Consider the following 16,818-nt stretch of genomic DNA (forward strand, 5'->3'; position numbering starts at 1 on the left):
GCTGCCGTCTATGGGGTTGCAGAGAGTCGGACTCGACTGAAGCGACTTAGCAGCAGCAGCAGGGGGAAAAATGGAAACAGTGACAGTAGCAACACAGGAGACCCAGAATGTCTTCACTTTAAGTGATCCTGAAATTTCTTGGTAAATGAGTTCTTGGGTGGTTTAGTTCTAAGCCAGGAGAGACATCACACACAGAGAGCTCAATGAGCAACTAAGGCTCTGTGGAGCTTGATTTTCATCCCATTTGCCACTCAGTTCACACCAGGGTCCTCATGGTGTTATCCTCTTCAGCCCTCCTCTTGGTTGAGCCAAGCCACATTGTGCCACCAATTGTTAATTTAAAAGGCGCAAGATTCTCAAATCCTTTTTTTCAGTGAAAACAAGCAAAAATAAACAACAAGCCCAAATATCTATGGATTAATGCAACACATGCAAAGCCTCCCTGGGGCAAGTGTTCTCTCTGCAGCCCTTCAGTGATCTGGAGTGGAATGTCCAGTAGAATTCTCTGTGATGACGGGACTTTTTAAACATCTGCTCTGTCCAGCACCATGGCGCCTGGCCACATGACGCTACTGAGCACTTGAAATGTGGTGGGTGTGACTGAAGAACTGAATGCTCTGCTTCATATACGTGTAGAGTCATTGTCTGTACCTCGTGGCTGGGTAACTACTTTATCAGCCAGTGCAGATCTAGACTGAGGGGGATCTTATTGTCTCGTTTCTACCCTTGGAACCCCAGCACCCTCAGTGCACATGGCTGTGAAAGAGCATAAAGAAGCACGCACTGGCTCTTTAAGACGCCAGCCAGGAAGTGACGCATATCACCGCTACTGGAAGCCTATTGGCTAGAACAGATATGCAGCCCCGCCCACCTGTAGATCCTGCCTGGGGACTGTGGTCAGGAAGAGGAAGAGAGGTGGAAAAAATGGTAAGCGCTAGAAATATGTACCATAATCCTTTTATTTTAATTTTACGTCTAAATGGGGGAGAAAGAAAGTTCCGTGATCCTAATTTGGCTTAGCTAAGAGAAGGCAATGGCAACCCACTCCAGTTTCCTTGCCTGGAGAATCCCATGGACAGAGGAGCCTGGCGGGCTACAGTCCATGGGGTCGCAAAGAATCGGACAAGACTGAGCAACTAAACAAGACAAGTCATGCTTTCAAGAAAAGTAGAATTCAGCAAAAAAGTAGAATCCCGGGGACGGCGGAGCCTGGTGGGCTGCCGTCTGTGGGGTCGCACAGAGTCGGACACGACTGAAGCGACTTAGCAGCAGCAGAATTCAGCAAGAGGCGCACTGACAGTGAATTATTTCTAACAGCGACACCCTATGGCCGACTTTGAGAACTGCATCTTCCCTGATCCCCTGGGATCACGAGGAATCAATGTGGGACCCCAGTGTACTCATAGAATCTCTTCCCATCTCTAAGATTTACCATAGTCAAGTGAATCACCATCTTGGGCTTGGTGTTACTGATACTTGTCAAGGAAAATAGTTCCCTGTGCTATACAGTGGGACCTTGTTGTTTATCCATCCTGTATATATAATAGCTTGCATCCACTAACCCCAAACTCCTAGTCCGTCCCTCCCCCAACTCCCACCTTGGCAACCATAAAGCTGTACAGACCTGCTTTTTATTGTTGTCTGACTTTCCTCATTTCTTTCCATTCAGGGAAAAGCTGAGTCCTCCTCTCCTTTCAGCCAGTCCCTTAGCGACTCCACTTTGTGGTACATCATGACAGGCAGCTCCTCCCATCTTTTTTTTTTTTTTTAGCTTCAAGGACATTTATTGTTAAGGAGTCTTGTGGTTGGCAGTCAGCTCAACAGTGTAATCAAGGTCTTAGAATTTTTCTGTTTTTTCATTCTCTGCTTTCGTTAGCTTGTTTAATCTGCTTGTTCTTTTTTTCTTTTTTTTTTTTTTTGCCTTATGGTGGCAAGATGGCTATTGCAGTTCCAGACATCACATCTTTGTTCAAAACAAGAAATAGGAGAAAGCCACCCTGTCAGCACACCCACCTTTAGTGTCTGTTCTCATGCCGTTTTTCAAAATCAAGGTCAGATCAGATCAGTCGCTCAGTCATGTCCGACTCTTTTCGACCCCATGAATCACAGCACACCAGGCCTTCCTGTCCATCACTGACTCCCAGAGTTCACTCAGACTCATGTCCATCGAGTCAGTGATGCCATCCAGCCATCTCATCCTCTGTCGTCCCCTTCTCCTCTTGCCCCCAATGCCTCCCAGCATCAGAGTCTTTTCCAATGAGTCAACTCTTCGCATGAGGTGGCCAAAGTACTGGAGTTTCAGCTTTAGCATCATTCCTTCCAAAGAAATCCCAGAGCTGATCTCCTTTAGAATGGACTGGTTGGATCTCCTTGCAGTCCAAGGGACTATCAAGAGTCTTCTCCAACACCACAGTTCAAAAGCATCAATTCTTCTGTGCTCAGCTTTCTTCGCAGTCCAACTCTCACATCCATACATGACCACGGGAAAAACCATAGCCTTGACTAGACGAACCTTTGTTGGCAAAGTAATGTCTCTGCTTTTGAATATGCTATCTAGGTTGGTCATAACTTTCCTTCCAAGGAGTAAGCGTCTTTTAATTTCATGGCTGCAATCACCATCTGCAGTGATTTTGGAGCCCAGAAAAATAAAGTCAGCCACTGTTTCCACTGTTTCCCCATCTATTTCCCATGAAGTGATGGGACTGGATGCCATGATCTTCATTTTCTGAATGTTGAGCTTTAAGCCCACTTTTTCACTCTCCACTTTAAACCTTCATCAAGAGTCTTTTTAGTTCCTCTTCACTTTCTGCCATAAGGGTGGTGTCATCTGCATATCTGAGGTTATTGATATTTCTCCCAGCAATCTTGATTCCAGCTTGTGTTTCTTCCAGTCCAGCGTTTCTCATGATGTACTCTGCATATAAGTTAAATAAACAGGGTGACAATATACAGCCTTGACATACTCCTTTTCCTATTTGGAACCAGTCTGTTGTTCCATGTCCAGTTCTAACTGTTGCTTCCTGACCTGCATACAAATTTCTCAAGAGGCAGATCAGGTGGTCTGGTATTCCCATCTCTTTCAGAATTTTCCACAGTTTATTGTGATCCACACAGTCAAAGGCTTTGGCATAGTCAATAAAACAGAAATAGATGTTTTTCTGGAACTCTCTTGCTTTTTCCATGATCCAGCAGATGTTGGCAATTTGATCTCTGGTTCCTCTGCATTTTCTAAAACCAGCTTGAACATCAGGAAGTTCACGGTTCACATATTGCTGAAGCCTGGCTTAGAGAATTTTGAGCATTACTTTACTAGCGTGTAAGATGAGTGCAATTGTGCGGTAGTTTGAGCATTCTTTGGCATTGTCTTTCTTTGGGATTGGAATGAAAACTCACCTTTTCCAGTCCTGTGGTCACTGCTGAGTTTTCCAAATTTGCTGGCATATTGAGTGCAGTACTTTCACAGCATCATCTTTCAGGATTTGAAAGAGCTGAACTGGAATTCCATACCTCCACTAGCTTTGTTGGTAGTGATGCTTTCTAAGGCCCACTTGACTTCACATTCCAGGATGTCTGGCTCTAGATGAGTGATCACACCATCGTGATTATCTGGGTCGTGAAGATCTTTTTTGTACAGTTCTGTGTATTCTTGCCATCTCTTCTTAATATCTTCTGCTTCTGTTAGGTCCATACCATTTCTGTCCTTTATCGAGCCCATCTTTGCATGAAATGTTCCTTTGGTATCTCTGATTTTCTTGAAGAGATCCCTAGTCTTTCCCATTCCGTTGTTTTCCTCTATTTCTTTGCATTAATCACTGAGGCAGGCTTTCTTATCTCTTCTTGCTATTCTTTGGAACTCTGCATTCAGATGTTTATATTTTTCCTTTTCTCCTTTGCTTTTCACATCTCTTCTTTTCACAGCTATTTGTAAGGTCTCCCCAGACAGCCATTTTGCTTTTTTGCATTTCTTTTCCATGGGGATGGTCTTGATCCCTGTCTCCTGTACAATGTCACAAACCTCATTCCATAGCTCATCAGGCACTCTATCTATCAGATCTAGGCCCTTAAATCGATTTCTCACTTCCACTGTATAATCATAAGGGATTTGATTTAGGTCATATCTGAATCGTCTAGTGGTTTTCCCTACTTTCTTCAATTTAAGTCTGAATTTGGCAATAAGGAGTTCATGGTCTGAGCCACAGTCATCTCCTGGTCTTGTTTTTGCTGACTGTATACAGCTTCTCCATCTTTGGCTGCAAAGAATATAATCAATCTGATTTCAGTGTTGACCATCTGGTGATGTCCATGTGTAGAGTCTTCTCTTGTGTTGTTGGAAGAGGGTGTTTGTTATGACCAGTGCATTTTCTTGGCAAAACTCTATTAGTCTTTGCTCTGCTTCATTCCGTATTCCAAAGCCAAATTTGCCTGTTACTCCAGGTGTTTCTTGACTTCCTACTTTTGCATTCCAGTCCCCTATAATGAAAAGGACATCTTTTTTGGGTGTTAGTTCTAAAAGGTCTTGTAGGTCTTCATAGAACCGTTCAACTTCAGCTTCTTCAGCGTTACTGGTTGGGGCATAGACTTGGATTACTGTGCTATTGAATGGTTTGCCTTGGAAATGAACAGAGATCATTCTGTCGTTTTTGAGATTGCATCCAAGTAGTGCATTTTGGACTCTTTTGTTGACCATGATGGCTACTCCATTTCTTCTGAGGGATTCCTGCCTGCAGTAGTAGATATAATGGTCATCTGAGTTAAATTCACCCATTCCAGTTCATTTCAGTTTGCTGATTCCTAGAATGTCGACATTCACTCCTGCCATCTCTTGTTTGACCACTTCCAGTTTACCTTGATTCATGGACCTGACATTCCAGGTTCCTATGCAATATTGCTCTTTACAGCATAGGACCTTGCTTCTATCACCAGTCACATCCACAGCTGGGTATTCTTTTTGCTTTGACTCCATCCCTTCATTCTTTCTGGAGTTATTTCTCCATTGATCTCCAGTAGCATATTGGGCACCTACTGACCTGGGGAGTTTCTCTTTCAGTAACCTATCATTTTGCCTTTTCATACTGTTCATGGGGTTCTCAAGGCACGAATACTGAAGTGGTTTGCCATTCCCTTCTCCAGTGGACCACATTCTGTCAGATCTCTCCACCATGACCCGCCCATCTTGGGTTGCCCCACGGGCATGGCTTAGTTTCATTGAGTTAGACAAGGCTGTGGTCCTAGTGTGATTAGATTGACTAGTTTTCTGTGAGTATGGTTTCAGTGTGTCTGCCCTCTGATGCCCTCTTGCAACACCTACCGTCTTACTTGGGTTTCTCTTACCTTGGGCGTGGGGTATCTCTTCACGGCTGCTCCAGCAAAGCACAAGATACACAAAACATAAAATTTACCATTTGAACTGTCTTAAACTGTACACTTTATATAGAGTTATATAGAGTTTCCCAGGTGATGCTAGTGGTAAAGAACCTGCCTGCTGATGCTGGAGACATAAAAGGTGCAGGTTCAATTCCTGGGTCAGGAAGATCCCCTGGAGGAGGGCATGGCAACCCACTCCAGTATTCTTGCCTGGAGAATTCCATGGACAGAGGAACCTGGTGGGCTACAGTCCATGGGGTTGCAAAGAGTTGAACACGACTGAAGTGTCTTAGCACAGCAACCCAGTGTTATACAACTATCACCACTTAGTTCTAGAACATTTCATCACTTCCTAAAGAAATTGGGAACCTGTTAAATAGTCAGTCCTAATTGTCCACCGCCCCCCCCCCCGCCCCCCGCCAGCCACGGGCAGCCATAAATCCACTTTGTGTCTCTACAGACTTGCCTATTCTGCATATTTCATAGAAATGGAGTCATATACTGTGTGCTCTCTTGTGTCTGGTTTCTTTCACTTGGCATGTTTGTTTTCAAGGTTCATCGTGTTGTAGCATGAGTCAGTGCTTCATTCCTTTTTATGGTGGAATAATATTCTGTTGTAGAAATGTACCACATTTTGTTTATTCTTTCTTCAATTGGTGGACACCTGAGATGTTTCCATCTTTTGGCTATTATGACTAATGCTGCTATAAACGTTCATGTACTTAAAAAAAATTATTTATTTATTTTAATTGGAGGATAATTACTTCACAATATTGTGATTGTTTTTGCCATACATCAATATGAATTGGCCATAGGCATACCTGTGTCCCCTCCCTCCTGAACCCTCCTCCCACCTCCCTCCCCACCCCATCCCTCCAGGTTGTCACAGAGCACCAGCTTTGGGTGCCCTGTGTCATATAATAAACTCACACTGACTGTCTATTTTACATAGTGAAATGAAAGTCACTCACTCATGTCTGACTCTTTGTGACCCCGTGGACTATACAGGTCATGAAATTCTCCAGGCCAGAATACTGGAGTGGTTAGCCTGTCCCTTTTCCAGGGGATCTTCCCAACCCAAGGATCGAACCCAGGTATCCCACATTGCCAGCAGATTCTTTAACAGCTGAGCCACAAGGGAAGCCCAAGAATACAAGAGTGGTGTAGCCTGTCCCTTCTTCAGGGGATCTTCTCGACCCAGGAACCAAACCAGCATCACCTGTGTTGTGGGTGGATTATTTACCAACTGAGCTATCAGGGAAACCCATCTATTTTACATATGGTAATGTATTTTTTTATCTTATTTATTTTGGCTGCATTGGGTCTTCCTTGCCATATACAGGCTGTCTCTGGCTGATGCGTGCACAGGCTTCGTGCTATGCAGCATGTGAGATCTTTGTTCCCTGATCAGGGATTGAACCTGAGGCCTGTGCATTGGAAAGCAGATTCTTAGCCACTGGATCACCAGGGAAGTCCCAGGGCTTCTCCTTCTTGGTTTCCTTCCTCTGCTTCTGTCTCCTAGGTGTGCTTCTATATTTTTCCCAACAGGGTCTGTTAGACAAGCAGGAGCAGCTGCTGTTGTATCCTGGTAGCCCCAGGACTGTCCACACTCTCATGTCTGTCCACCCTTGCCAGGTCTGTGACCTGTCATGTGTCTCCCTTCCCTCCCTCCAATCTGATCTAAGTCTCTCTCTGCTCAGCTGAGGCTTCCCTGGCTTAAGAGGATTGGAGCATTTGCTAAATGGACCAGGGCAGGGTCAGAGAACCAGCTGTGGGGAGACCCTGGAGCCAAGACTGTCACAGAAGACAGCAGAGAAACTGGAGACAAAGGAGCATATAATTGGTGCAAGGATACCAGACCGTCAATCCCAAATGCAGACTTTGTAGATACTGAGTCCATGCATGAACGGATCTTTGATTTATGACAAGTTAACCAGTCTCTCCATACACTGACAGCAGTAAATTCATGAGGATAAATGAGAGAGGAATCCCTGCCTCACACCACACACACACAATCAATTGTAGGAGTCTTAAGACCCAAAGTGGCTCAGATGATAACCTGCCTACAGTGCATGAGACCCAGGTTCGATCCCTGGGTCAGGAAGATCCCCTGGAGAAGGGAAGGGCTACCCATTCAAGTATTCTTGCCTAGGAAATCCCATTTCCAGAGACATTTCCTCTCTCTTGGCTCCCAAAACAGAGCCTGGCAAGGTACAGTCCATGGGGTCGCAAAGCACTGGGCCTGACTGAGCAACTAACATTTTCACTAAGACCTAAACATGGAAGATGATACTGGTAAGATTTTAGAGAATACATTTATGACCAATATCTTTCTTATGATAATGAAAGATTTCTTTAAACAATCTTTGAGGTGGATTGAAAGTAGTAGACCAAGGACCCAGAACTGATACCCCCAACAAACTATTTTCAGTCTGTGATAAGGCAAGTTGACATTGAGTGTCAGGTTTTCTGAATTTTTATGTCAACTTGAGAATGAGGCTTCTGAAGGTTATTTTAAGTCTTTATTAATAAATTCATTTTGTTTTACAGCATATCAGTGTGCCACTGATGGAGACCAAAAAAAAAAGGAAAACACTGGTTGACCACAACAGATAAGGAGAGGCACTGAAATAGACAGGAAAATCAGGAAATTCTACTTCCAAAGAACATGAGTGGGAAAAGAAATGTTTGCAACACTTTAATGGTAATTAAAGTTTTATCCCCAAAAGGGATAAAATGATAAATTCAAACAAATTAAGAAAAATTAACCAAAAAATTCAAAAAATAAAAAAGGGCACTCTGCAAGTATTCCTAATGCCTAATAAACATGAGTAGGGCTCAGTTTCTCTCTCATCAAGGAATCAGTATGAAAAATCACAGAGAAGTCGCCGGACAGCAGATGGGCAAACATCACAAAGGCTCACATCCTAAATGTCCCTGGGGATCAGCAGGAGCTCTGGGCGATCGAGGCCGGTCAAGTGTCCCCTGGGAAGTTCCTGCGGGTGGCACCCACCAAAGCCAAGCGCACACCGGGAGCAGCAATTCCATGGCTGGCTTAGGAACCAGCTGAACTGCCCGCGTGTGCCCTAAATAAGTGGCGGGGACACTCAGAGCAGCGCGACCCCCAAGGGCCGCTTCTCGGCGAACACAAATGACCCCCTCCGCAGGCTGGATACACTTAGGTGCGTCTCTCCCGACAGTGACTAGCCGTTACTTGGTGATTGGCCAAGCCGCCAGGGTTTCTGCACCCCAGTGCAGGCCAAGGTCTGCAGGACTTTGCTGGGACAGATGACTCTATAGATTCAGAAACTGCTGGGGGCCGGAGTCGTTCTCATCCGCAGAGACATCTCCCTTTTGGTACTCCGAGAACAAGACGGAGGGAGGTTCGTGGGATGGTTCTTGGAGCGGGAAGAGGTCTGTGAAATCAAAGATGACAACAGAGTCTGGCAAGGAGTCCGAAGCGGCGCAGGGGTCCTGAACCCAGTCTGGAGTCGGGGCTGAAGTCAGACCTGGGGTCGAGGCTGGAGCTGCCATAGGGAAGCCGTCCTGGGCGCCCTGCGCCAGGGCGCAGCTGGCCTGGCCTTGGCTAGGGACGCCGCCGGGTGCTGGTGCGCTGAGCATGCTGGCGGGGCTGGGCAGAGAGGGGCTGCGGAACCCCGGGCCTTCTGGGGGCGCAGAGACTGCAGCCGCGGCGGCAGGGATAGAGGCAGTCCTGGGAGCGGGGTCGTCGGGAACTCCGCCGTCGGTGGAAGCGCTGCGGGAATCCTGGCCAGGCCCCTGGGTCAATCGCTTCAGCCGAGCGTTTTTGGCCCGGCGGTTCTTGAACCACACCTGGGAAGACAGAGGGGCCGGGGAGGAGGCGTCAAAGGAGGGGCCGTGCGCATTTGTGGCCTCCGGGGGTGGGTGTGAGGCTGCCCGCCGTTGGAGCAGAAGCCGGCCTCGGTTCCCCCAGGCCCAATTAGAGGCTCCTGGAGTTTTCAAGAGGCCGCAGAGGAGACCTGAAGAGGGCAGGAGTGGCCAGCCTTGGTCACTCAGGAGCTCGAGCGCCAGGAAGACGGTCTGCCAGAGGGGCTCCCTGGGTTCCCAGAGGCCCTGAGATCCGGACCCCAGGAGAGCCCTTGCTTCCTGAGTGACCCAGGGCCCGGCTCGGGCCCCTTGGACCTTGGAGGGGCGGAAAGCTGGCCCCCGGATGCGGCACGTGGTAAGTGCCAAGGTGGGAGCTGGCCCTGGTATAGCTGTGGGCACGGTGGGTGGGGGTGGGATCTGACCTGCACTTTGTACTCCTCCAGGTTGAGCCTGGCCGCCAAGTCCTCACGAGCCCAGTAGCTCGGGTACTGGTTGTTTACGAAGTGTTCCTCAAGCTCGCGTAACTGTTCTTTGTTGAACACCGTGCGCTGCCGCCGCTGCCTCCCTGCAGGTCCTGAGAGCCATTGGGGGAGAAGGAGGGTCAGACGAAGCCCACCTCCAGATGGTCCCCAGCCCCCCTCCCCCGGCCTGGCTCAGGCCCTGGTGAGCGGACGAGGGGCTCACGCTTGCCGGTAGAGGCTGGTGCAAGGTTAAGCGTGTGGCATCCGGCCCGGCTGCCCCTGGTGCCAGCCTGGTTCTCCTCCCACCCCAGCCCTCACACATCTCTGGGCCTCAGTGTCCACATCCTTGTGATGGGCCTGATCTCAGCCCCAGGGCCTCCAGCCTGCGAAGGCAGGCAGGACGGGCTCTCCTGGGCGCCAGGTCCCCTCACTATCCAAGGGCTGAAGTGACCCTGATGTTTGCAGGGGGCCGCGGTGGGCTGGCTCTCTGTTCATCTTGTCCAGATAACGTAATTCCATGCCCCAGACTCTGCAGCGTCCTCCCCACCACAGGAAGCCCTCTCGGACAGCTGGGCCTTCCTCTGGGTACCCAGGAGACCTCCAGCCTCGGCCATGACCCCCAGCCTCTAGCCCAGGCCTTTCGCCCTGGCCTGTACTCACCCATGGTAGACTGAGGTTCTTGGTTCCTCACTGCTGCTCTGCTCTCCACCTTTGGGGCTCTGCAGGAAGGTCTGAGGCCAGGGCCCTACAACCCAGCTTTATATACTGTGCCCACCTTGACACACCCTACAGGATCCACCCTCTTTTGCCCCACCCCCTCGCAGGAGATGCAATTATCAATTAATCCTTTCATTGCTGAGCAATCACTGCTCACTGAGTCCTGTCCTGGGGGCTGCTAGGAAACCTCTGGGGTCCCGCCCCCTTTCCCATGTAAGTGAATGAGCTGGGTTTCCACGTCTGACTCAGGAGCTTAGGTCCCTGGAGTCCAGCCCCTCCTGTTTAGACCTGGGTCTAAACATCAGGTTGAACTCATGGCTTGTGCCACGGTCTCCTGGGAATTCCTGCACACTCTCGCTCCTGGTCAGAGGAAAGCACAACTTAGGATGCCCATCCCCAGGGACTTTGATTATCAGCAGTGGAATGAAATTAAATAGGTGATCAATACAACATGAAACACAGCAAAGAGATCTTGTTATTTATGTCACTGTGAACTGTCACTCGGGGTTGCATTTCACTATAAGTGGACATTTACCTGGCTTCCTTTTTGCCAACATTCTACCATAACTGGACATCTTTTCTGCTTCTTGGGCACCTAGAAACACACTGGTCACCAGGATGGTTGATGGCGGTACTGTCAACAGGGGAGAATCCAATGATTTCCTTAGTGTATAAGATGTGACCAGAGGCCATCTTCTGATGATTCCTTAAAGGAAATTAAGTGTACTTTGTTGATTAGATTGGTAAAGATTGAGAAGAGGGTCCTTGCCTGGGATTGGTAGGGGAAGGTGTGGGTATCTGGCTTTCTCATGCTTTGCTAGTGTGGGTTGGTGTTTGGGATGGACTTGATGATATCTTGATGATATGTTGTTTAGTCTCTAAGTTGTGTCCGACTCTTTGTGACCCCATGCACTGTAGCCCACCAAGGCTCCTCTGTTCATGGAATTTCCCAGGCAAGAATACTGGAGTGGCCTGCCATTTCCTTCTCCAGGGAATCTTTCCAACCCAAGGATTGAACCCAGGTCTCCTGCACTGGCATGAAGATTCTTTACCATTGAGCCAGCAGGAAAGCCCAATATCTGCCAATACCCTCAGCTAGAGGTTAGCAGGAAGATGCTGGGGGTGCCTCTGTTCTGTCCAGACAGCTGAGTGGGTGCTCCCATTCTCTTGTGGCCAGACTCTCATGGGGTCAGGGGTCAGAGGAGAGCATGGCTACAAAGCTTACAGTCCAGAGTGCTGGAAATACATGGGGGATCAAATTCAAAATTAAATAAAACATATAGATATCTTCAGGCTTCCCAGATGGTGCAGCAGTAAGAACCTGCCTGCCAGTGCAGGAGATGCAAGAGACGTGGGTTCGATCCCTGGGTCGGGGAGATCCCCTGGAGGAGAGCATAGCAACCCACTCCAGGATTCTTGCCTGGAAAATTCTATGGACAGAGGAACCTGACAAGATACAGTCCCATGGGGTCACAAAGAGTCAGACACGACTGAGCCACTGAATGTAGATGTCGTTATTATAGGTCTTGCTCATTATTTTGGTGGCTACTTTGGGTTGAATGTAGGGAAGTTTAATAGTCCACCAGCTAGCTCTTTCTTATCTAACATATTTTAATCCTCATAAATATGCCAGTGGAGAGCAGGAAAGTGAGGTCCTTGCCCTCAAAGGTTCTGCAATGCAACATTTATCCAGCCAAGAAAAGCATGAATAGATGGAGAAACTCACTGATAGTCCCTTATGAAATGATATAATTTATTTATAATATTTATTTACTTGGCTAAGCTGGGTCTTAGTTGCAGCATGCAAGATGGTCTTTGCTCATGCGGGATCTTTGGTCACAATGCTCAGAGTCTCTCTAGTTGTGTTGCACAGGCTTCAGTAGTTGTGGCACTCAGACTTAGTCACCCTGAGGCATGTGGGCTCTTACTTCCCTGACCAGGGATCAAACCCATGTCCCCTGCATTGCAAGGCAGATTCTTGACCACTGGATCATCAGGAAAATACCAGAAGTATATAATTTAAAGTTGGAAACGTTGATGGCTGCATTACTCACAAGAGCCAAAAGTAGAAGCTAAATGGAAATGACCACCCATTGATGAAGGGATAAGCAAAACATCATACACTCACACAATGGAATACTGTTTAATCATAAGAAGGAATGAAGTACTGACAGAGACTACAACATGGAAGATCCGTGAAAGCATCACACTAAGTGAAAGAAGCCAGACCCCACAGGTCACAAATTGTATGATTCCAATCATAGGTGGTGGTTTAGTCATTAAGTCGTGTCCAACTCTTGTGACTCCATGGACTTGCGAGCCTGCCTGGCTTCTCTGTCCATGGGATTCTCCAGGCAAGAATGCTGCAGTGGGTTGCCGTTTCCTTCTCCAGGCAATCTTCCCAACCCAGGGATAGAACCCTTGTCTCCTGCATTCCAGAGCAGAAAAACCCAGGGAGAAGACAGACTGGCCATTTTCAGGAATTGGGGATGCTGGGGGGCAATTGGGATTCCCCAGTGGTGGGTATGGGGTTTCTATTTAAGGTGATGAAAAGTTCTAAAATGAATCATGGTGAGGGATACACAACTCTGTGAGTAAAGTGAAAACCATAAAATTGTATACTTTAAAAAGTTTTATTTATTTAGTTTTGACTGTGCTGGGTCATCAATGTTATGCACAGGCTTTCTCTAGTTACTGCCAGCGGGGGCTGCTCTTCCTTGCAATGTCCTTTCTCACTGTGGTGACTTCTCTTGTTGCAGAGCACAGGCTCTTGAGCATTGGGCTTCAGTAGTTTCGGCTCCCGGGCTCTGAAGTGTGGGCTCAGTAGTTGTGGTGCACGAGCCTAGTTGTCCTGAGCGAGGCGTTTGAAATCTTCCTGGACCAGGGATTGAACCTGTGTCCCCTGCATGGCAGGCAAATTTTTAACCACTGGGCCACCAAAGAAGTCCCTGAATTATATACTTTAAAGCAGTGGCACCCAACGTTTTTGGCACCAGGGACAGGATGTGTGGAAGACAGTTCTTCCCCAGACTAGGGATGGAGGGCTGGTTTGCAGATGATTCAAGTGCTTTACATTTATTGTGCACTTTATTTCTGTTATTATTACATCAGCTCCACATCAGGCATTAGATCCTGGAGGTTGGGGATACCCTTTTTAAAGGGGTGAATTTTGTGTTATGTGAATACATACTGATAAAAATATACAAATGAATGTGATGCTAATTTCATTGCCCACTGGATTGATCAAGACAGCTGGGACACAGGAGGAGGAATTTGGCTTTCTCTCCCTGCTGATGGGACATATGCTGGTAAACAATTTTTGGAGGTGTTGAAGACAGAATTGGTAACATTTGATAAGGATCAAATGAGTGCAATACCCACTGACTCAGTAGTTTTTATCCTAAGAGATTTCTTCTGGGAGAATTCTTGACTACTGTGACCAAGCATGAATGTATTTGCTTGAACTATCAATCAGCTGAGTTGATTGGATTAATTCATGTCCGGAATAAGAAAATGATTAAACAATTCATAACAACTTCAGAAATGCTAATTAACAGTTAAAGGGAAGGAGGGGTAGAACTTTGAATAGCAATTGATGATTTTCAGTGTAGTTTTTACTCTGTTTACCTGATGTGTCTTCTTTCTGCTGAAATAGATGTGTCTGGAACACATCTTGTTAGACTTTTTATTTTTTGCTCCCAAATCCAGTCTAGAAAACTTGAGGTTTATGACTAATGGTGTGTTGCATGATTGAATGAAGGTACAGTTTCTGACATGGTTCAGTTCAGTCGCTCAGTAGTGTCCAACTCTTTGCAACCCCATGGACTGCAGCACACCAGCCCTCCCTGTCGATCACCAATTCCTGGAGATTACTCAAACTCTTGTCCATCAAGTCGATGATGCCATTCAATCATCTCATCCTCTATTATCCCCTTCTCCTCCTTCCTTCAATCTTTCCCAGCATCAGGGTCTTTTCCAATGATTTAATTCTTCGCATCAGGTGGCCAAAGTATTGAGTTTCTGCTTCAACATCAGTCCTTCCAATGAATATTCAGGGCTGTTCTCCTTTAGGATGGGCTGGTTGGATCTCCTTGCAATCCAAGGGATTCTCAAGAGTCTTCTCCAACACCACAGTTCAAAAGCATCAATTCTTCTGTGCTCAGCTTTCTTTATAGTCCAACTCTCACATCCATACATGACTACTGGAAAAACCATAGCCTTGACTAGATGGACGTTTGTTGACAAAGTAATGTCTCTGCTTTTGAATATGCTATCTAGGTTGGTCATAACTTTCCTTCCAAGGAGTAAACGTCTTTTAATTTCATGGCTGCAGTCACCATCTGCAGTGATTTGGGAACCCAGAAAAATAAAGTCAGCCACTGTTTCCACTGTCTCCCCATCTATTTGCCATGAAGTGATGGGACCAGATGCCATGATCTTCATTTTCTAAATGTTGAGCTTTAAGCCAACTTTTTCACTCTCCTCTTTCATTCATCAAGAGGCTTTTTAGTTCCTCTTCACTTTCTGCCATAAGGGTAGTGTTATCTGCATATCTGAAGTTATTGATATTTCTCCCAGCAATCTTGATTCCAGCTTTTGCTTCCTCCAGCCCAGCGTTTCCCATGATGTACACAGCATAAAAGTTAAATAAGCAGGGTGACAATATACAGCCTTGATGTACTCCTTTTCCTATTTGGAACCAGTCTGTTGTTCCATGTCCAGTTCTAATTGTTGCTTCCTGACCTGCATATAGGTTTCTCAAGAGGCAGGTCAGGTGGTCTGGTATGCCCATCTCTTTCAGAATTTTCCACAGTTTATTGTGATCCACACAAAGACTTTGGCATAGTCAATAAAGCAGAAATAGATGTTTTTCTGGAACTCTCTTGCTTTTTCAATGATCCAGCAGATATTGGCAATTTGATCTCTGGTCCCTCTGCCTTTTCTAAAACCAGCTTGAACTTCTAGAAGTTCATGGTTCACGTTTTGCTGAAGCCTGGCTTGGAGAATTTTGAGCATTACTTTACTAGCGTGTGAGATGAGTGCAATTGTGCAGTAGTTTGAGCATTCTTTGACATTGCTTTTGTTTGAGATTGGAATGAAAACTGACCTTTTCCAGTCCTGTGGCCACTGCTGAGTTTTCCAAATTTGCTGGCATATTGAGTGCAGTACTTTCACAGCATCATCTTTCAGGATTTGAAATAGCTCAACTGGAATTCCATCACCTCCACTAGCTTTGTTCTTAGTGATGCTTCCTAAGGCCCATTTGACTTCACATTCCATGATGTCTGGCTCTAGGTAGTGATCACACCATTGTGGTTATCTGGATCGTGAAGATCTTTTTTTGTACCGTTCTTCTGTGTATTCTTGCCATCTCTTCTTAATATCTTCTGCTTCTGTTAGGTCCATACCATTTCTGTCCTTTATTGAACCCATCTTTGCATGAAATGTTCCCTTGGTATCTCTAATTTTCTTGAAGAGATCTCTAGTCTTTCCCATTCTATTGTTTTCCTCTATTTCTTTGCATTGATTGCTGAGGAAGGCTTTCTTATCTCTCCTTGCTATTCTTTGGAACTCTGCATTCATATGCTTATATCTTTCCTTTTCTCCTTTGCTTCTTGCTTCTTTTCTTTTCACAGCTATTTGTAAGGCCTCCTCCAACAGCCATTTTGATTTTTTCAATTTCTTTTTCTTGGGGATGGTCTTGATTCCTGTCTCCTGTACAATGACACGAACCTCCGTCCATGACATTACATGGAAGTAATGTCAAAAAATGAACAAAGTCAGACACATTGTTCATTTCTGAGGATGTATACATTCAACAAGCAAAAGATCTATAGCATACATCTATAATATATTTAAATTAACAGCAAAACATGGGGCAAAAATGAATTACCCAGGGGCTATGGCAGATTTTGGGCTTCCCAGTGGTTCAGTGGTAAAGAATCCACCTGCCAGTGTGGAGATGCAGGAGATGTGGGTTCCATCCCTGGGTTGGGGAAGATCCGCTGGAGGAGGAAGTCGCAGCCCACTCCAGTATTCTTGCCTGGGAAATCCCATGGACAGAGGAGCCTGGTGTGCTGCAGTCCACAGGGCTGCAAAGCATTAGACATGACAGAGAGACTGAGCACACAGGCATGGGGAATGTTAAATGTTCATCTTCTCTCTTTCTTATTGCTTAGTTATTATTATTTTTAATTTGAAAGCAGGAAAACAAGAAAAATGCCTGGTTCTGGATCCTGTTGGATCATGTGGGTGCCCTGTCCTCTGTTCTTCTGACCTGATTCATCCCAGGGCCGAATGGAAATCCAGAGGGCAGAGCCCACCCAGGGACAACTGGGGAGGGATATAGGGAGAGAGCAAGAGTTCCTGAGAGCATCTCCTTGGGCTTCCCAGGCTGCTGTCCAATTCCTAGATTCAGATGGATAGAGAG

General features: G+C 46.4%; 1 long non-coding RNA gene across 1 annotated transcript; it reads left to right on the top strand.

Annotated features, from left to right (window-relative positions):
- Positions 1-608: 608 nt before the first annotated feature.
- LOC133231124 (uncharacterized) lies at positions 609-7,957 on the top strand. The gene is made up of 2 exons (XR_009731053.1): positions 609-927; positions 7,915-7,957. It is a non-coding gene; the product is annotated as an uncharacterized LOC133231124 (long non-coding RNA).
- Positions 7,958-16,818: the final 8,861 nt, after the last annotated feature.

Source organism: Bos javanicus, chromosome 18 (genome assembly GCF_032452875.1).
Source record: "Bos javanicus breed banteng chromosome 18, ARS-OSU_banteng_1.0, whole genome shotgun sequence".
NCBI classification, from domain to species: Eukaryota; Metazoa; Chordata; class Mammalia; order Artiodactyla; family Bovidae; genus Bos; species Bos javanicus.